This window comes from Leuresthes tenuis, unplaced genomic scaffold (genome assembly GCF_036924035.1).
Source record: "Leuresthes tenuis unplaced genomic scaffold, fLeuTen1.0.hap1 SCAF_6, whole genome shotgun sequence".
Classification (NCBI taxonomy): Eukaryota; Metazoa; Chordata; class Actinopteri; order Atheriniformes; family Atherinopsidae; genus Leuresthes; species Leuresthes tenuis.
In genome coordinates, this window is record NW_027325360.1 from 4227205 (window position 1) to 4243221 (window position 16017).

The window sequence follows — 16017 nt, forward strand, 5'->3', positions numbered from 1 at the left end:
ATCCAGCCAGTGGTTTATAAACACAAAAAACAAGGACTACTTTGTTTTAAAACTTTGAGCAAAGAGTTTTGAGTTTGTATTACTCATGCTGTTGTCATACTAATTTCTATCCACATATTATAACCATGGTAACTTTTTCTTGTGTTTCGTATGTCTGATCTCAACATAAAGGCAGTTCTAAAGCCTAAAGTTGGTGATTAAAATTCCTTACAGAGCTAACAGAACAAAGGGGAAATCTTTAAATTATGACATTAAATGCCCTGAAGTGACTCCCAAATCTTATGAGATATAACTCCACAAAATTCTCATTCACATGGCATCTGCATTTAAATTCACAAGTTATTGGGTTTCTTTCCTGGACCTGTTGCCTCCGTGATCCCAATTCGGATAAGTGGAAAAGATATGGATGGATGGAAAAGGTAACTTGACTGTCAACATAAAGTCTCACTTTAAAAAGTTTTGTTTATTGAGACAGAAGAGAGCAGATGTTAAACATGCCATTGAGCTGAAAATATACAACCCAATACATTCAGGGTATGGATTAAGTGATCAACTGTAAAGTGTATTTATGGCAAAGCTAATTCAAATGTATGTTTATTTCTAGAGATTAATAGCATGAAAGTGTTAGCTAAGTTTCAGTTTTTCCTAGGACTCTTTGCACCTATCATGATTACAAGCTGGAGCTCAGATAAAAAGAAACAACGCCAGCTGATTCGAAGTGTTTTAAACAAGTTTATACAACTAATCATCACTTTGCTCTCTGCAGGCAGGCCGAAGATGTAATGATCACAGGCCCATGGGTGCAAAATGTTACACAAACCTGATTTACACCTGCTTAAAAGCCTGGAAACTCCATCTGCCAGCTTTTAAAACAAGTTCTTGAGTCTTGGAGCTACAGTGTAGGAAAGCACATCAAACAAGATGCCTGAGCGCGAAACTTAGGCCAAAAAAGTTGTCATTTTGAGGAGAGACAAAGAAGATGTATTTCATTTTCAGCTGTTCTTCTTGCTGAGAATTAAGATGAGAGAATGAGTTCAAAAGTTTCACTTGTAAATGTAAGACTATTTTTACATTTGCTCATCACTGCCAAATAATTGAAAGTTACTGACCAAGTGACCTCTCCTTCGGTGCCATCTTCAGGCCAAACTTGTGTCTGACCCAAAATTCACGTCTGGTTTCAATCATGAGCATCGAAGTAGTGTAAAACCCAGTCAGCTGGATTTTTTATCTTTTTATCTACTGTTTTTTCTCCTTAACCCACGAAGACCTGATGGAACATATGTGTACTTTAAATCATGATATAATATAATTTTATAGAGCGACATGCATCACATCAACATTTTCAAGACGCACAGAATATTATAATTTATTGAAAACACTGATGAATGTGATGGTTAGTTCAGCAATATACAGTAAAACCTTTTTATTTTTTATATTTCTAGTTTCTTCAGAAGCTAAGAAATAAAAACTTTTGGAATATTGTATTTTCCAGACAAAACTCAGGTTTTAGAAGTTTAAAAAAAAAAGCCTTAAGTCATAACTGGCTGATAAAGTAACATTTGATGGTATTATAGTTTAGTGGTGAAGTAAGACATCAGAATTAAGTTTTCTGTTCCCAAAAGTGCAATAAAGGACATTCAGAAGCAGCTTGTAAAGTAAAGTGTCACCTCACAACCTTCAAGACCCAAAAAATCTGATGCCAACTGTGGACAACTGTACGATTAACTGTGAATTAACTGTGGACAACTGTATGAATAACTATGAGTTAACTATAGACAACTGTACGATTAACTATGTGGACAACTGTACGATTAACTGTGAGTTAACTATGGACAACTGTACGATTAACTGTGAGTTAACTGTGGACAACTGTATGAATAACTATGAGTTAACTATAGACAACTGTACGATTAACTATGTGGACAACTATACGATTACCAGTGAGTTAACTGTGGACAACTGTACGATTAACTGTGAGTTAACGATGGACAACTGTACGAGTAACTATGAGTTAACTATGGACAACTGTACGATTAACTATGAGTTAACTATGGACAACTGTACGATTAACTATGAGTTAACTATGGACAACTGTACGAATAACTATGAGTTAACTATGGACAACTGTACGAATAACAATGAATTAACTATGGACAACTGTACGATTAACTGTGAGTTAACTGTGGACAACTGTACGATTAACTGTGAGTTAACTATGGACAACTGTACGATTGACTATGAGTTAACTATGGACAACTGTACGAATAACTATGAGTTAACTATGGACAACTGTACGATTAACTGTGAGTTAACTGTGGACAACTGTACGATTAACTGTGAGTTAACTGTGGACAACTGTACGATTAACTGTGAGTTAACTATGGACAACTGTACGAGTAACTATGAGTTAACTATGGACAACTGTACGAATAACTATGAATTAACTATGGACAACTGTACGATTAACTGTGAGTTAACTGTGGACAACTGTACGATTAACTGTGAGTTAACTATGGACAACTGTACGATTGACTATGAGTTAACTATGGACAACTGTACGAATAACTATGAGTTAACTATGGACAACTGTACGATTAACTGTGAGTTAACTGTGGACAACTGTACGATTAACAGTGAGTCATAACTGGCTGAGAAAGTAACATTTGATGGTATTATAGTTTAGTGGTGAAGTAAGACGTAAGAAGTTTTCTGTTCCCAAAAGTGCAATAAAGGACACGAGTTAACTGTGGACAACTGTACGATTAACTGTGAGTTAACTATGGAAAGTCACGCAATTATTCAATGAGTTAAATACTGAAAACTGTGTGATTAATTGGGAGTTAAATGCAGAAAAGCATGTAATTATTTAATAAATGAACTATGACAATCATGAGTTAACTATGGGAAATCACGCAATTAATTGTGAGTTAACTCTGGACAATCATGCAATTAAACACAATTGAATATTTTTAATTAATGGACAGATCTAATGATTATTTTGTACATTAAACTATATATCATTCCTATATATTAATCATTATTTGTATTTTCCCCCAAAGCAGTATTCTCTAAAGCACCAAGTAAAAGATAACCTTTTAAAACTGAAGGAAGCGCTTCTTAATTATCAAAAACTGATCTTTCTTAGTACTTAGGACTAGATTTAATTTTGGAGTTGATCCAACGTAATAGAAATTGCTTTATTATCCTAATTTAGGCCATTTTTTATTTATAAGATCCACTAAGACAGCAGTTTGCTTCCATTTTACTTGAGAAAGAGTCAAGTAGTGCTACCTTGTAGGCACATTAAAGCGAAATTTAAAGTACAAAAACAGAACTTTCAGCAGTGCAGACAGTTTGGAGTCATGGTTTGATTTGATCTGACTTCAACATGTAGACCTCAGCTGCTGAAACAACACAATGGTGACACAATTAAAGGGAGTAAATAAATCATCAGAAAGCTGAAGACTTCACAGCTAATAGTGATCATAAGCTGTTAAAACTAGTCGATCTGCCTCAGCTTCTCTCTGTGTGTGTGTGTTCATTATTAATCCATCCCTCCATCCATCCGTGGTGATGCAGTGTGACTGTATTGAGGAGGCGTTGAGTGTGTTTATAAGGTGATGACCCGAGCCAATAGCCGGCCTCAGAGCTGTCCATACAGCCAACAAACAATCAATGCAGTAAATGACTGTGAGAATCAGAGGAAACAGCCTCATTTATTATTCTCTGTATGTAAGCACTTTAATGTCTGTCACCGTCGGTCTGTCTGCAGACTTTCTTATAGCTATAAGTTCCCCAGACACTGTCTTAAAGAGGAACCTGAACAGTCATCCTCACACTTACTTTGCGGACAGTAAAAACTACAAAAACTAAACCCAAGATATTTCATGTTTTGTCTCAATCGACCTAATTCAGTTTGTTAATATGCATCCATGTTTGCATTTATGGCTCCAACACAGTCCAAAAAACTTGGAATAAAAACAGATATGAGCATCGAATTTATCCACAAATGTGTGAGAAAATCATTGAAGTGTTTAAAAACAATGTTCCTTAAAGAAAGACTGGAAGGGATTTGCATATTTCTCCCTCTACTGTGCAGAATATCAGCCTAACCCGGACACCCGTGACCTCTGACCCCTCAGACGGCGCTGCATCAAGAACCGTCATTCATCAACAGCTGATGGAAGCACATGGACGAGGGATTAATGTGGGAAACCTTTGTCAAGCACAAAGTACAGAGTTCCATTCACAAGCTTTACTGTGCAGGAAAGAAGCCTGATGTTAACCTCGTCCACTTCTCTGGGCTCGGAGGCATCTGGGATGGACCATCTGTGGTCAGACCCATCAGTATTCAAGATCTTTGTTGGAAGAAATGGAGCAGAAGGAGCATCCAGCCTGCTGTCAGCAACCAGTCCCGGCAGCCAGGCTCTGTGATGGTATGGGGTTGGATCAGGGCCGTTGGTAAAGCTCATTTCCACGTCTGTGATGGCAGCATTAATGCAGAAAAGTTCACTGAGATTTTACAGCAACATATGCTGCCTTCAAGACCACATCTTTTCCTGGGACGTCCATGCATTTTTCAAAAAGATTGCTCATCGGTCGAGGATATACCAAAAAAAGCCCATCAGCAGGCATACAACAGGAAGAACTCTCGCCACTGGTGAAGCTGACAGCTGGAGGGGAGTCAGCTTCACCTCCAGCTGTCAGAGCAAGGCACCGTACCCCATGCTCCATGGGCGCAGTGACCGCTCCAGTGTACGGCATCTGTCTCTATCAGTGTGTGTTCAACAGGTGCCAAACTGGATGGGTTCAAAGCGGAGGACAGATTTTGTGTATATCCTGTACATGACAATAAATCTGATCTTAAATCTTAAAGTTCCAGAGCAGCTTCATTTGAGGACATTTTGTGGGAACCTGCATAACTTTTGCAAGTATAAAACACTAACAGCACACTTTGGATAGAGGAACCCACAAAATGCGTCATGCAGCCTCTTTAATTTAGGTGTTGGATGTTTTTTTGTATATCACCGTAAAAATAGACGAGTTCCAAGAACCTTTATTTGCTTTGAAAATGTTTCCAAGGATGTTAAAGCACATTTATATGATCAATCACAACTTGTAATTTTCTAAATTTTGCACTGATGTCTCCAACATTTTTAGTTTGTTCTCAAATTGTGGTTTTAATTCAGCAATTTTACAGTTTTAGACGTAATGTATCGTCCCTTAAAACGTCTTAATCAACAGAACGAAGTGTGTGAGACCTGCTGACTGTACAGTAAGACTGCAGAGAACCAGCAGCTGGTTTCTAACTTGATCTTGTTCTGTCAAAACCCTTTTGGCCGCCTGTGTTTATCGAATCCATCACTACAAAATTCCATCTGCAAGACAAACGGCCAAATATCACGTTGTTTAGCTCAAGAGCTACAAAATGATGCAAACACTGCCAACCCGCCGACTTCGGCTCACGGCTCCAACTGTCATTTATCCCCATGAGCACAACAATGGTGACAAAACTGGATTTTTTTTGTTACGGCTTCAGTTTTTTAAGGCTCAGTAAATTATCCTCGTCTAACCTCAGTTTGTGTGGAACAGATGACCCTTTCAGCAGCTCACTGCTTTATATTCACACACTGAGACCACACATCAGATGAGGGATCACAGCTTTGTTCAAAGAAACTTTTAGCACCGTTTTCCAGTCACTTTCATCTTTGGTTCATCCTCTGAATCTTTTAGCAGTTCTTGTTTAGTTCTTACTTATTAACCCATCACATTATGCCTTTTTTGGCCTGTTTTTCTTCTTTTAAAATCCAGTTAATTGCCAGATAAGGAGAAAAACAAAAGCACATCCTTACAGATCATATTTTTACGAAGATTTGCTCTCAATCATGGATCTATTTTCCCATTTTAATGTAAATTTAGAGCAAACGACACAAACACCAACCACAGGACATGTGAAGTTTGGCTATGAACTAACTTTCATAAAAACATCTCTGCAGTTTAATACAACGCATCAGCTCTGCTGTGAAACTTTCACACATTTCATTAAAACGTTGTCAGAAAGATTAAAATGTTGATTTAAGTTCATTATTTAGGCTGCATTTATCTAAATAACTGAGATCCTGTTAAAAGTGTAGCCGGAGGTGTAGAAAATGTTTGAAACAGGCTTTTTTATTCATGCATAAAACATAGACATGAACAAAAAAAAGCACGAGAGGCAGAAGACAGAGCAAGTCCACATTGTTTTGATGACATTAAAATCAGAGGCTGAAACAGGACTTATAAGGGACTTATACTAAGCTTGATAGTTAAAACAATATTAGCAAGATTAATATGTCTGCTCGTATGTGTTTAAACACACACATCTGCACATGTAAACAGACACATCTCAGATGGAAATGGTGCTGATATATTTAAAAAGCTATAAAAGCATTTTCCAACACTCCACCAGCACCAACAATGACCTGAATAATGAACATAAAGCAAAACTTTCACCTATAATGAGCTAGATTTCCCAACAGAGGTGTAAAATACATGTTTTTCTGAATCTTTTCTCTCCTTATTCTTCCAACCCACGTGCACACGTAAAACAAACAGCCCAAAAACACGATGAGTGAAAGAAAAACAGGAAAACCAGAGGGTTTCTGCAGCGTGACAGAGGAACAGAGAAAGGATTCAGAGGTTTGTTTATCTAATTTTGTCAGAAGTTCGTTTATCTGTTGCAGACTGCATTGTTGGAACTTCTGTCCACACATTAGATTCAACTTAAAGAGCTGCTGAAGAGAGTTAAAGAACAAAAGTGATGTCAAAGAGTCCAATCTGTCTGCATGGGCCTCTTCACGTTTACAAGAGCCAGAAGACTGGAGGTAAGAGGCAGGATTAGTGCACACACACACAGCAGTGTGCTTTTAAGAGTGGATTACAGCTATCTCTGTCAGTCATTGATCTCCGAGGTCAGTACTTCACTTACTCTGTCACTGTCCACACACAAGCTCCTCCAAATAAAGATATTTGTTCACTTTTTGTGGTTTTTCCATTTTATTTTGTGAGTTTGGCTTAGATTTCTTTGCCTTGTTTTTTTTTATTCTGTTTTCTTCTTTGCGTTCTTGGTATTTTTGGAGTTATGGGTCTTAGTCTATTTGTAATGTTACCTGGACATCTGGACATAAAATACCAGGGTTGTGTTTTTGGGGAGTTTCACACCTGCTGGTGACTTAATTTATGCTCCCAGGACCAGAAAGAAGGGATTTTTTACTGAATATGTCACCTTTAACGTGTTGACAGATTCATGTGGCCCAGCAGGTGGACGTTGTCACCTTTGGGACGAGCTTCTGGTCCCAGTTAATCAGCTGTAGCTTTTAATTAAACCGATATTAGGACCGACAATCTATTAATCACAATCAAGAAGAGAAAATATTCTTCTTTAAAAAACAAATTCACAGTGAAATATTTCATTTAAAATGACTGAAATGCCAGTTTTTGATAGTTTTTGTTATCTGCTGAATACACACTCTTCACTCATAGATCTGTACAACCTCAACCAACAGTGTGTGTGTGACTGAGTGTGTCTGAAATATACCAACAGTGTTTTGACCCTTTGACCCAATTACAGAGAGTAAATCTTCTCCTTGTCTGGACCGAGCAGATGCAGCAGAGACGCATTAATGCAGACAGGAATGTGGTCCAGTTATCAGCTAAAAACACTTGAGTGCAGCTCTGGACCAACGCTGGCATGTAAATGGCTGCTTCACGATGTGTGTATGACGAGTGTGTGTGAGTTTATCAGTGTCTGCGTGTCACTAATGCAGCTGTGAGTTATCATGTTTGAAGGTGTTACGACACTCAAGCTAACACACAGACAGGATTATGTACAATAACACACACAGGAGTGTATTTTAGGACCGTTCAGCAGAGGAAGTAAGTGACTGAGCGAGCTCAGCTGTATCAAGCACTGAAACTGCCATAATCTAAAATGAATATAAAAATATACAAATGGCTGGATATATAAGTTTATATGATTTAATGAGCTTTTCAACACGCGCACAGAAAACAAAGCAGATGTGTTGGATGTCTTAAAGGTCTGTTAAGACCTCAGAAAACCATAAAACTTGTTTAAGCACTGTTTTCAGTCACGAATGTACAGTTTATTTATGTATAATAAACACGAATGCTGAGGATGACCTACGATCAATGCAAAAATGTGGTTTTTCATTCATTCGTTATTTGAAATAAAGACAAAGTCAGAATCAAGAGTAAAAAATAACATCTAAAACTCCTAAAAGTTTTAGAGATACGGCCTCTCTGTTTTAATGGCACCTTCAAATTGCTAAGGAGCAGCTGACATTCAAGTCTCTGACTGCGTCGCTCTATGATTTTCTCCTGATTTTCATGGGCATGAATGAAAGGTGGAACCTCAGGGCTTCTAGCTCAGACTTCAAAGTTTGCTCTCGAGTGCGATATTTCAGGTGAAGAGGAAGAGTCTATCTGGAATATCTCAGCATCTTGTTCACGAGCGATGGGAAAAGAGACGATAAGATCGATGCAATCTGTTGGTTTCCTCAGCTCGGCATCTTCTCTTTAATTGGCTCTGTATGAATTGGACTAATTTTGAATGTTATTGATGTGATTTGATTGGATAACGACTCTATTACAATGAACTGGATTGTAATCGGCTTGAATTGGACTGTATCTTTGAAGTGAACTGAAGTGAATAGATCAGCATCTACAGAGAGAGGAATGCTGAGCACTACGAATCAAAGAGGTTTAACTTATCTGTGAGTGATTATCTGACCTTAACTCTTAAACCAGCCAATCAGCTGCTTCAGAAAACATTCAGACTCTCAGTTAATGTGTTTAAATGTCTGTCAGGTTTTCACTAAAGAGTGAACATCAGCTCCATCTTCTCTTACTGAACCAACAGTTTGCTTCTTCTTCTTCGTCCTGTTTCTCTTTTTCAGTCCAAATCTGTAAAACTGCTCCTGAGAGCTGATCAATGCTCAAACGCTTCCGTTCTACAGCTAATCAATGAAGCTCCACTAATTCTTCTGTTATCTGCTCTCTTCATCTACCTCTCTCCTCCTCCTCCTCCTCCTTCAGCTAATCTCACCGTCTGCCAGAAGACGATAACAACAAGAGGAGACAAAGCTTGTGTTCAAAATCTGATGAATCTTTGGTCACAAGCCTTTTTACTAATGTGTGACAACCAGCACCAGCTTTTATCTGGAAAGACATCTCACATGGACCGACTACGGTCAAAATAAAAGGCCGTTACACTGTGCTGCACGCTGGGATCATCACATGAGGTACTATGTTACCTGTGCCTGTATTGTAGCTCCCTGTTACATTTAGTTTCAGCAGTTTCTGACCTCTAAGTGGTGTTTATACTGTTACGTAGCTCTTTCAGAATGTTTTTCAGCCTCTTTTGGAGCCTGGTTTTGGTTTTTCAGAACATTTGCTGTCTATTTTAGTCTCGGTAGCTTCAGTGTTTCATGTAATGTGACATTTATAGCACCAGTTTTTGGGAACTTGTGAGAAAAGTTTCCATAAAACCTAAAAATAAAAGTTTGTCTCTTTGTTTCCATCTTCTTTCTCCCATCTTTGTTTATTGTTCTGCGAGGTACCACCTTTGTTCACATCTGATTCTCCTCATCGTTGTCACTCCAAATGTTAAATCTTCCGTAACCACAGCGTTTGTTGGGCTTGCCAGCTGTATTGAAGTGAAGGTTAAAGAAAATGAAAATAAAGCCACAGTGCTCCTCATTCATCCACTCTGACATGCTGGTATTCAGTCCATCAAATCTTTCAGTTTTCCTAAACACAATATGTCACCGAGTGGTTCATTTTTCAGCAGTAAGCCTAATAAACCGTGCCGCCATCGCTGCCATCACCGTCGCTGCCGTCATGCCCAAAAGCAACAGTCGGGGCCTCCACACGCAGCCAGCGCCGCTTCCCCGTCTGAAACTGTGTTTTCAGCGGGCGGCCGAGCCGACTCATAAATCTGAGAGTAATAATCGTTCAGAGAAACGGATAATATTTAGATAACCGACGCCGATTCACCTCAACGTCAACAGAAGAACATTCCCTTCTGGAGGCAGAGCTGCTGCTTTCTCACACAACAGTGAGGAGCTGAGAGGAGCAGCAGAGCGTGACACACCTACAGGACCGGGTACCACCAGCTACCAACACAACCTCCAATCTGCCAGCCTCCTCGCTCACCTGAGCTGCGACTCCACGCCGTGCAACAGAGCTGCTGCTGAAGCTCCACTCTCAACACACACACCAAACTGTGAGTTATTTGGAGCAGGTACAGCTGACTGATTTGTTTTCCAGGATGTTTTCAGTGACATAAGGCTGGAGAGTTAGATGGAGATCACAACCAGGACAAACAACCATCCCTACTACTGCTTTTCCGCCTGAAACGTTCAGGTTCCAGTATCTGTTCTGCTCCGCCTGCAAACTAAAACCACCTTCACAGACCTTTCTTATCTGAACACAAATGTTTAGTTACATGAGTCACAGAAACTGTGCTAAAATAAGACAAGTGCACACATGATGGCTGGTTTGTTTTCACTTTTTTAAATTGTTTTTCCATCTTAAAGAATATCCATATTGGGGAGACTGAGCGGTTACTCCTGAGAGTCAGTTGGTGAATGTGGCTCAACTCCTTCGCCACATCACTGCCTCTGTCTTTTTCTCACATTTCCTGTCTGTCTCTAGTGTAACCTCACAAGAAAGGTGAAATTCTTGCCAATAATTAACAATAAGATACACCGAGAAACCTGACCAAATCATGTTCCCGTAGCTGGAAATTCAGAAAATACACTATTGTCATCATATGAGGTCACCATGAAGAAATAACAACAGTGTTTATCCGCAGTCCCCCTAATGTCAGGGCTCCATATTGTTTGGGACAGCTGGCTTCCAGGTTTTTGTGGTTACTCAGGTGTGTTTCAGTCTGTATCTACCATTGCGCAACATGAGGAAGCCGTTATGAGGATGACAAACAAGAATAAAACCACCAGAGACATGGGTCAAAGCTTAGGATTATCAAAAATCAGCTGTCTGGAAGATCATCAAGAAGAAAGGATGCACTGGTGAGCTCTGCAATCGCAAAGGGACTGGTAGGCCAAGGAAGACTCACTGTGGTAAAGAAAAATCCTCAAAGGTCCGTCCAACAGATCAGAACCAGTCTTCAGGAGGCAGGAGTGTCTTTCTCAGAGACGACTATCCACAGAAGACTTCATGAACAGAAATGCAGAGGCTACACAGCAACATGCTAATCGAAAGTTAGCCACAAAAACAGGATGGACACATTTCAGTTTGCCAAAAAGTCCTGGAAGGAGCTGCAGAGTTCTGGAAAAAGGTGTTCTGGACAGACCAGACCAAGATGAACCCGTTTCAGAGTGTATCAGAGCGATACTTTTTCTTTTTCTGGTACCAGTAGAGAGTCTGGCTGTTAAATTCTGAGCCAGCCACAGACGGGCTAAAGAGACTGAATGGTGCTCAGGTACAAGTGGTTACAATAATCCAGCCTTTAAGGTGATTAAGGCCAGAGCAAATGTCTTCAAGTCATAACCGGAAATAATGGATTTCAGTTTATCAGTATTCCACAAATCTTACCACTAAATCTATCTGTGTGTCAAAGATCTGAATCAAACATGGTTCCCAAATTCCTGCCTGGGTCAGAGGATTGGACAACAGTGGCTCTAAGAGGATTGTTAAACCTACTGAGGATAACCTGGGTAAAAAACAACCTCCTCAGACTTTCTATCATTTAACTGAACCTTGAAGTTTTGAGTCTTATGCTGCATTTTCATGTGCTGCATGTTCACTGACAGGTTGGACAGCTCTGTGGGTGCTAATAAGTGCTAATTAACAGTTTATTTCTGCAGCTATCACCTATTTTTCAGGTACTTGGCAGCCATGTTGGATTTTGGAGTCATGCTTGTTGATGGTTCCTACTGGAAACTTCCAACTTCAAATGAAAAAAACACGTTGACTACTGTCTACTTTGCAAGAGGACAAAGCTTTTTATGCTCTGACTGTCTTTTATTTAGTTAGATTGAGGTGTTTTTGTGTTTGTTGGAAACAGGAGGAGCAGTTTGAATAGCTCTGATGGAAATGTCTCCTCTGTGAAGGTTGACTCAAGTCTGTGTACCAATTTCATAGCTTTAAAAAATTATGTTTATACAATTTAATTTGTAGAAACTCACCACTTTCCCTTCAAGACATTATCAGTGTACAATCTAAAACTGTAAAACCTCAGCTCTGTGAGATATTCTGAACACGCAGTTCTCTAATCGTGGCTTTCCTGGATGGAAAAAGTGGGCTAAACTGCCTCTTCACGCCTTCAACCACACTTATTTTCTTTGTCTTCATCTTTAGTTTTCACACTTGATGTTTTTAAGTGTTCCTCCTCTTTGGTGTTTGCATTCTTTCCCTCTTCTTCCTGCACAGAATGGCTGTTAAATCAATAGAGTTTGCTTTGCTTGGCTCATTCCACCCTTCACCAGCTGTCTTAACGACCCAAACCAGAGCTTTGACCATTTCACATCATGAGGATGCTTCAGATGTTTATCAACCTGCAGACACTGAGATTTAAATCATTCTATGAGATAAAACTATGTGAGGATGACTGGATTATTTAATGTTCTTCCAAAAGAGAAACTGTTTAATTCAACCCTAAACTTAAATCAGAACCACTGATGGATGTCAACGATTACCTCAACCTTTCAAAAAAAAGATCCTGACCTCTCAGAAATGCTATTAACAATCCTAATTTTTTCAAACTAAAGGGTTAAATGTCATCCTTTGCTTCATGTGGGTAGATAAATAAAGAGATTAAAGAACATAGACGATTATAAAAGACGGTTAAAAGAAGGTGGTGTATATTTCAAAGCATGTAAACACAACACACTGACATGAATCTGAACATGTGTTAAAACGTGTGACACGGAGAAAACATGCAACTGTTTGTACTGAAGTTCATCACAGCAGGTGAAGCTGCTACAGAAACCGACAGAAGAGGAAACAACCAGTGGTTCTGACTCTAGAAAAACAAGCAGATCAAACATGCTGCTGGATTATGAACAGACTACACACGCATGTTATCCTGATGGAAAACCTCAGTCTTTGTTCTCAAGCCCCCGCAGCTACCATGCCCAAAGGGTGATGTCACACAGGGCGAAACCCGACTCATCGAGTGGGTTTAACCAAACACCAACGGGCTGAGTGGTGGTTTTATGACGGCTGTAGTCTAACCTGGAGGTCAAAAACACAGGTTTTTGACAAATAAATACTAAAAGAAGTTGAAGAGTAAAGGAATTCGAGAAGAAAATCAAAGCCAAACCTGAGACTCTGAACGTTGTGTTTACTCGTAGCCCTCATTTAGTCATCAATAAGTAAAAAAACAGACAAAGTGTTCCTCGTAATCAGAAATATGAAAGTTTATGATGCCACTCTCTCCTCTGTGACAGTTTAACTCGGTAGGTTGCAAGAACTGCACATAATCCTTCAATTCCTGGTTAAATCTGTGCTGAAATCAAACACTTAATCAATGTCTTCAAATAAGTTAATACATTTTTCTCTTTTACACTAAATTTAGCTCAATGTAAGCCAAAAGTATTGAAGCTAAGAGAGCCCTGGCCAGAAATGATTTATTTTGATATAATCTTAACATCACAATTGAATTATTCTGTTATCTAGAGATAACAAAGCTCAAAAGTGCAAAATAAGTTGGCGTATTTAGCTTTACCTTTTGTTTTCTTAAGATCATGAGTTTTAGTTCCTGGAGATCACCAGATGATTATGTTGAGCTTAAGAATGAGTGGTTCCTGCGTTAACACCTCATTTCATTGTTCGTGATGGCTGTCGTGACAGTTAGGGGCTCTGTATCATGAAAGGTGACACATTATGTCCTTTATAACATCCATCCGTTCATTTTCTATACCCGCTTAATCCAACTGTTGGGTGGCGGGGGGGCTGGAGACTATCCCAGCGATCAGGGCCCTCTCTCAAACAGAACTGACAACTGATTCACAGACAGGAAGCAAAAAAAAAACAATCTATTGAGAGGAAAATGGATCCTTTTCTTACATGGTGCAAAACACAATGAACCACCAAAGCTGATCAGACAACCTGTTAAAACTGCTGGTACACAGAAGGTAAAACAGTCACCGGTCAGTTGAAAAGCTGGTGGTTTGATCCCATAAAGTCCACATTTCACATTACAAAGGACACATGTAAGAGAGAGAAAGTACTGCGCAGACTTTTGAAAATAACAGTTAAGAAGTGCTGAATAGACGAGGCTTATAGAACAACACACTTTGAGTGGTCAGCAAGACCAGAAAAACACAATAAACACAACAAATCATTCATGATTTGTTTGGGTCCTCCTACGTCTGAATATATGTCACATAATGAGCTGTTCAACACTTGACTCGTGACAAGATTGTGCCTAAAACAGGGATCAGTACGAGCTCTCAGAGGCTGCAGATAAAGGAAAAATAGGTGTTTTATATCACAACAGTATCAGTTTGGTGAGCTCTCAGGTTATGTCCTGTCTGCTTTCTCATATGATAATGATGTATTTCAAGGGTTAATGGGTGTAATTTGGGTCCGAATTTATATTTACAATGAGACAAAGTTGAAGACACAATTAATGAGAAAAACACCAGGATGGACCGAACCAGAACCAGAATATAAACCTTTATATTGTTGCCTTTTTTTAAGTAACTTGTTTTGCAGTTTCACATTGGCTCTTTTTTCAGTGTTTTTAAGTAGAAATCTTCAAGACTGACAACTTTAATCCATCAAAACAACTCTTACATGCAGCCAGCAATTATATCCAACATCAATATGTCTGATTTCCATTTGTTTTCATAATCAGTCGACTGTTCGGTATAAAAAAATGTCAGAAAAGATTAAGCTTTGTTTTCTGCTCAAACACTCAAAGAGGTTTACCATCACAGAAAAATAATAAAAAATAACTTTTTACATGTTCTGTCTTACATCATATCATCACGGCTTTACTCATAAATTCCACAGATAAAAATACTGAAAACCGTCACATGTAATTTGACATAAACCATCTATGATTATGTAATCAGAGCGCGATGTCAAAGGCGATCAAGGCCTTTAATAAAACCCAGAACATACAAACATTAAATAATGACATCAGACAAGAAAACATATCAAAGCCCTGACTGGACGCTGTGACCACAAACCACTGCAAACACAGAGTCAATGGGAATCCTGCAGAGAGCAACACAATGATGGACACACTGACAAACACACACAGTCAAAGAAAATAGCTAAGACACCAAAAGGCGCTTTGGAATTTTTCTGAATCCTCTCGTGTCCCATCAACATCCCACACTAACTAAATATTTTCCTCAAACTGCTCTGAAGTTTTCATGTTTGCTGCTGTTTTCACTGACTCTGCTCTGACGGCTCGTCTGGTCTCTGAAGCGTCCAAAAGAAAACTACAGTAAAACCCTGCAGGACGAGGTCAGAGCCGCGAGCATCGGGGCGGCCCGCCTGTTTTTACTGCACATTCTTTTCAATCAGGACGGCCTGGAGGATCGGAGCGGGAGGCCGCCGCTTCGAGCCCAGAGTGAGAAACTGCCTCGCTCAGTTTCTGTAAAAACATACGCTGCTGGTACACTTTTACTTTGGGAGACTCTGCAACTTACTGGGAATTAGTCCAATAGCTGCTTCAGAAAAACATGCAGCACAAAGGAAATCCTTCATCATACCAAATTATTACTGTAATGATGAAGAAGTTGATTTACTATCAAGTAACATTGAAGTAGAGTTTTTTTTTATACAGTAGCATTGTGGACAAAAAATAGCTATTCCACCAGCTGCCTTAACAAGTGTGCTAAAGCGGGACACTGCTCTTCAACTTTAAAATGAAGGAACTTCATAACTGATACCAGAATATAACCTGATGTTTTCCATGTGAAACTATTATATAATAAATGTTCATAATTTAGGTGAAAATCAATCAGGTAAACTGTT

General features: G+C 39.1%; 1 protein-coding gene and 1 long non-coding RNA gene across 2 annotated transcripts in view; one reads left to right on the forward strand and one right to left on the reverse strand.

The window, feature by feature from the left end:
* prdm6 (PR domain containing 6) overlaps window positions 1-16017 on the reverse strand; it is a 114908-nt gene that overhangs the window by 67610 nt on the left and 31281 nt on the right. The window lies entirely within an intron of this gene.
* Window positions 10893-11310, forward strand: LOC140309075 (uncharacterized). The gene is made up of 2 exons (XR_011916352.1): window positions 10893-10953; window positions 11148-11310. It is a non-coding gene; the product is annotated as an uncharacterized lncRNA (long non-coding RNA).